Below are 6,876 nucleotides of genomic sequence, written 5' to 3' on the forward strand. Positions count from 1 at the left end.
AACAGCCAAAAGGTGGAAGCAACCCAAGTGCCTATCAGTATATGAATGGATAAATAAAAAATGGTACATACATAAAGTAGAGTATTATTTAACTTTAAAAAGGACTGGGATTCTGACACATGCTAAAATACAAAGGAACCTTGAAGACATTATGATAAGTGAAATAAGCCAGATACAAAAGGAGAAATATTATATGATTCCAATAATAGAGATACCTAGACTAGTTCAATTTATAGAGAAAGAAAATAGAATAGAGGTTATCAGGTGCTGAGAAGAAATGGGGAGTCATTTCTTAATAGGTACAGAGTTTCAGTTTGGGATAATGAAAATGTTCTAGAGATGGGTAGTGGTGAGGGTTGCAGAACAACGTGGATGTGCTTACTGCTCTGAACTAGATATTTAAGCTTAGCTAAAATGGTAAATTTTAGGTTTAGGTTTACCACAATGATAAAAAGTCAGTCTTTAGGTCAAGATTGTAACCATGAATTGTGATTGGCAGTAAAAATAGTAGTGAGAAAGATTCTCTGCTTGGCCAAACTCTAGTCAGGCTTCTCCGAGCCCTCCTATGAACTAGGCCTCAATCTTAGCCTACAAAGACTGCACAAATGATTTTTGTCCACACCTTCCACATATTATGACACTGATGTGCTACCTACTGCACTAACGAGGCACCTCACACCTTCCACATATTAAAGGAATTGGAAAAACTCTAGCATAGTTTCTAACAGCGCAAGGCTGCAGCTCTAGAATGGTGACTCCAGCCTACTTAAGTTCCTATCTGGGAAAGCTTAAGGCCACCAAAAGAGTTTGTTTGTTCTAGCCAACACCTGAAGACAGGGCTCCTATCTCCCCATCTCTGTGGGAGGGTAAGAGCCTAACATTGATAAGCACCAATTTAAAAACCCAGAAGATACAATTACATTAACCATCCCCCTTTCCCACTTTTTATAAATTTCTACTTCCTTGAATCTACTCAAGCCCCCACTATACTTCCTTCCCATTTCCTCATTATCCCTTTAAAATGCTCAGCCACTTTCGCCCAAATGGAAGTTGAATTCAGTTCATGCTCAAGTCTTTTCCCTATTGCAACAGTATTACTGAATAAAATCTGTCCTTATCTCTTTAACTAGTAGTGTCTGCTTTGTTTATCTTAGACAGTAATTAAGAGCATGGAGTGTAGCCAGACCACCTCCTTTCAAATACCAGCAGAGCCACTGGTTGTAGAACCTTGGTCAAGTCACATGCTTCCTTTGTATCTCATCTTCCTCATCAGAACATAGGAATAATAGTAGGTTTAAAGACAGGATTACATGAGCTAATCCATATAATGAATTTAGAACAGTGCCTGGCACATGGTGAAGGGTACATTGATGGTTTCACTTATCACTATCACTGTTCCTCAGCAACCTGCTTCATAAAAATTGGCAGAAAATTGACAAAGGGCAAATATCTGCATAAATATTTGCAATATTTATATAAAACAGTGGGTTATATAAAAAAATTCCCATAAGTACAAAATAAATGAAAGTTCTGATAGAAATAACTGTAAAAAGGAACAGATAATTCATAAGAAAAGCAAAAATTTGTCAAATATATGAAAAGATCTTTGACCAATCAAAGAAATACAAAAGACAAACAAAAACAAAAATAGAATAAAACAAAACAAAAAAACCAGGAAGGAGGTATCATTTGTCCTTTATGAGCCTGGCAAGGGTGGAAGAATAAAAAAGAAACTTAAAATATCCAGTATTGGTACAAAATAGTAAAACTTTCCAGAAAGCAAACTGTCAATAAGTGTAAAAATTCTCATATATGTATATATACTCACAAGGCAATTCCCCTTCTAGGAACATATATTCAGAAAAGTAACAGGAAAAAGGAAAAATATGTATAAAAATAGTAGTCTTTGTGATGCAAAAATAAATTGGGAATAATGTAAATGCTCCTCTGTAAAGGTTTGGTTGAATAAATCATGCTATTTCTACAAAAGAGAATATTAGAAAACTATTTACAAATTATATTGTTTTATTTATTAGGTTAAAGTCATTGATTAGAGAAAATGTCCACAACACAATGATGCATGAAAAAAGCAGATTGTGAAACAACATGTAAAATGTGGTAGTTATATCTGGTTGGCAGCATTTCACTGGCTTAAAAAAATAATGTTTCAGTTTCTTGTATCATTTGAAATTTTATAAGCATTTATTTTTGTAAACTGAAAAAAAAAAAACTGCAAGTGAGAAAATTGGCTCCGTCTTAAGTAGTGGATGGAAAGTAAGTATAGAGTTTTTAGGACAAAAGCAGTGAGATCAAATCAGCACCTGCAAAAAGCTCACTTCCTCAGCATTATGTAATAGGAATAATGGTAATGACCATCCCACTGGAGTTTGGTTAGAAATTTACCTATGTCCTTAGGAAAATTTGGAGAGACCATGGTACTGGTTAAAACATAGCTTGGTTATTGACTAGGGCTAAGGATGAAAATAAAAGGACATAAAGAGGAGACTCTTTCTTCTTCAGCAGCCACCACTATTGGTGAATGATGATACTATTGGATAGAGATTAACCTGAGGCAAATATATACTTTGAGTAATTTTAGGAGATTGATGAGAATGAATGAAGAGAACAATGCATTAGTATAGTTAATCCTTACAACAATCCTATGAGGTAAACATAATGATTTTTTCCTATTATCCAGGTAAGGAAACTGAAGTACAGAGAAGACAGGTACTCTCCCAAGGTCATACAATTACTTATTAAAACCCTAGCCTGAGGTGTTCAGAATGTATATATACCAGATATATACCAGTGCTTCTCAAATTTAATTTGTAGCGTGTGAAGGAATGGGAATATTGGCAGAAGTCATAAACAGGTGGTCCAGAGGCAGATCCAGCTTGTAAGTTGTTTTGTTTAGCCAACATAGTGTTTTCTGTTTGCTTATTTATTTCACTTTGTTTTAAAAATATAGCAGATTTTAAATTCACAAAATTCAACACAATATTTCAGATCACCAGTTGTTGTTTTTTATTTTGCTTTTTTTTTTTTTTGGAAAAAAATCAGAAGATCTGGCAATACTCATATCTGCACAACAGCCATGTGTCAGGTTTGAGCTGAGCCAGTCCTCTTTAGAAGAGGCACACAACCTCCACTCAGCCTGCCTCACTCCTTTTACCATCTGCTCGGCCATGTTGGAATTTATGGCATCTGCTATAGAACAAACAAAGACCTTTAAAAAGTACCCATAATCGTGTGTAAAGGTTAAAATATAGCTATTTATTCTTTTGTAACCTAGATATGACTGTTGTCAGTTGAGGATAGACATGATTCCAACTAACTCTGGAATACATCTTGTCATTTTCTATATCCCAACAAAATCTACTCTAGTAGCAATATTAACAAATTGAAATTTTGCTGATGATTTGTTAGGGGAGTGGAGGTTAGAGTCACATCACACCTCAAGAAGAAAATTATAAAGTATCAAAGAGGTATCTCTGTTATTTCTCCAAAGTTCTCTTTCAACAACAGCACCCTCATCCCGCAGACCCATAGTTCAGCTGGTCTACCTGCCTGGCTTTAGCCTCCCAAATCAAGCATACCTAACCCCCAAGAGTTCTCTCTTTTCTTTTTTTTTTTTAAATTGGAATATAGTTGAGGTATGATAATATGTTAGTTTCAGGTGTACTACAAACTGATTTTACATTTTCATCCATTATGATGATCACAATAAGTCTAGTAACCATCTGTCCCCATATAAAGTTATTGCAATATCACTGATCGTATTACTTATGCTATACATTACATCTATGTGGCTTATTTATTTTCAAACTAGACATCTGTACCTCTTTATCCCCTTCACCTATTTTCCCCATCCCAGCACCCTCCCCTCTGGCAACCACCCATTTGTTCTCTGTCTCTATGAGTCTCTTTTTGTTTTTCTTTCTTTCTTTGTTTTTTAGATTTCACATATATCATACGCTATTTGTATTTCTGTCTGACTTATTTCACTTAGCATAACACCATCCAGGTCCATCCATGTTTGTTGCAAATGGTAATATTTCATTTTTAATGACTGAGTAAGTATGTATTCCATCGTGAGTATGTATATATAAATGTGTGTGTGGTGTGCATGTGTGTGCATATATATATACATATATATACATATATATACACACACACATGCTACATCTTCTTTATCCATTCATCTATCAATGGACACTTAGATTGCTTCCATATCTTGGCTATTGTAAATAATGCTTCAATGAACATTGGTGTGTATATATCTTTTCAAATTAGTATTTTTTTGTTTTCTCTGGGTAAATACCCAGAAGTGGAATTGCTGGATTATCCACAGTTGTATTTTTAATTTTTTGAGGAACTTTCATACTGTTTTCCATTGTGGCTGCACCAACTTATAATCCCACTAACAATGCATGAGGGTCCCATTTCTCACATCCTCACCAACACTTATTTTTACTTGTCTTTTTGATGACAGCCACCTGACAGTTGTGAGGTGATATCTCTTTGTGGTTTTAATTTGCATTTACCTGATGATCAGTGATGTTGACTATCTCTTCATGTGTCTTTTGGCTCTCTGTATGTCTTCTTTGGAAAAATAACTATTCAGATCCCCTGCCCAGTTTTTAATCTGGTTGTTTGCTTTGCTGATGTTGAGCTGTATGAGTTTTTGTATATTTTGGATATTAACCCCTTATTGGACATATTGTTTGCAAATATCTTTTCCCATTCTATAGGCTGCCTTTTCATTTTGTTGATAGTTTCCTTCACTGTGCAAAAACTTTTTCATTTGATGTAGTCCTACTTATTTATTTTTGCTTTTGTTACTTGTGTTTTGGGTGTCATATCCATAAAATCATTGCTAAGACTAATGTCAAGGAGCTTTTCCCCATGTTTTCTTCTAGGAGTTTTATGGTTTCAGGTCTTACACTTAAGTCTCTAATCCATTTCAAGTTTATGTTTGTATATATGTGAAAAAGAAGTCCAGTTTCATTCTTTTGCATGTAACTGATCAGTTTTCACAACAAATTCTCCCTTTTCTTATCCAGAACAATTTAGCTCTTTTTTATTTTTTTAACTTCACAGTTACAATGTAACTGTTAACAAAAGGCTGACCTTAGGATCAACTCTCCTTAGAAATTGCAGGATGGTTATAAATAATAAATTATTTATCCTCAGTTATAATTCTTTTCCTTTTACATTTGTATTTTAATCCCCCCAAACTCATGCCTATTCTACACCATTTAGGCAGCAGTAGACTGGAAAAAAAGAGAACTACATTTTAACTCTGATTCTGCCACTTGCTAATTAGATTACTTAGGGTAAGTTACATACATACTAGGTTCCCACATTTTTCATTTGTAAAATGAGAATATAATAGATTTACTTCCTATCTAACAGGGTTATTGTTAATATCAAGTACAGTTTATAACCCGAAAACATCTAGACAATAAAAACTGTCATTTTACAGTGTATTTTAAAATATTCTGGAAGTTAGATTTTCATATTATGAACACCTGTTCTTGAACACCTAGTATATATCAAGCACTGTGCTGGATATTTTGTAAAAACTTTCTATTTTAATCATCTCTGCAATCCTTTGAAATAGCAGTGATATGCATTTTCCACCTAAAGAAACTGAAACTCAGACAAGTTAAATAGCTTGCCAAAGGCCATCTGTCTGAGTCAAAAGCCCATGTTCTTTCAATGACACCACATTGTCACCTATCTATCAATTTGGAACTCTGTAGCTGTGTCTAGAGAGGATTACAAAATCATTTGGCCTTGCAAAAAACATTTTTGGACACTCAGGTACACAGCCTCAGGATTAAAAAGATTAAGTAGCCTGAAAATATATTATATCAAGTACTTAGTACTATTTAAGTACAGTAGTTAGTAGAAGTATGGTATTTATATAGCAATCAATTCTACTTACAGTCTTTTTCTATTCAGTTTGACACCTATCATTTAATCCTGGCTTCTCGCAAACTAGGAAGCAACCACAGGAAATTAGACTCCAGGAGGGTCAGAACAAACTACTACTTACACTGGATTGTTTTTATGCTGGAACAATACATTATGAACAAAAAAAATGATGGAGCTAGTAGATTTCATGAAGGTAGAAACTGAGCATTTGGAGCCTCCTAATGACCACCAACACACCCATCCTATCCTGATTTTCTGTTTGCTTTTCGTTTTTAAATGATCTTGAGCTAACATGGCAACACAGCCTCCAGTGTGCCCACGTGTGCCCTCCTCTTCTTTGAAGAGGTTCTCTGTAATGCTCTTTGAGGGGCAGCATTACAATAGGACAGAATGATTTAGCAAAAAGAACTGAAAAGAACCCCTCTTGGGTTTTTTCCAATGTGAGAGAAGAGAGATTTGCAAGTAAAAAAATTAATGTTCATTTCGCCTAAGTGAAAACTGAGTTTCCAATTTGATTGACAATGTTGTGATATCAAAATAAAATTGTTTGTATGCTAAGATATGTTTCCTATTTAATTCTTCTAATAATACTTCTAGGACTCTCAATTCTATTTTGGCTGAAAGTTATAACAAAGAATCAAATAATAATTTGATTTTCCCACTCCCCTACCCACAGCCATCTATTTTCTAATGCATGCATCATTAGGATATAAACTAAATCTCTTCAATGTTAAGACTGGAGAGGATGATATCTTTGATCAACCTGCTGGTGCTGTGAATTTGTTTGCGAAAAGTGGCCCCTTATTGAAGTTGAATCTGGGAAAACTCCCAAACATCGGCTAATTCAGTAGTTACAGGGCTGCACAGTCCTGAGGGGCATGTGAATTTGGCAAGCATAAAGATGTAGAAGCAGGCCCAGATGGTTTCCTCTGGCCT

Source organism: Camelus dromedarius, chromosome X (genome assembly GCF_036321535.1).
Source record: "Camelus dromedarius isolate mCamDro1 chromosome X, mCamDro1.pat, whole genome shotgun sequence".
NCBI lineage: Eukaryota > Metazoa > Chordata > Mammalia > Artiodactyla > Camelidae > Camelus > Camelus dromedarius.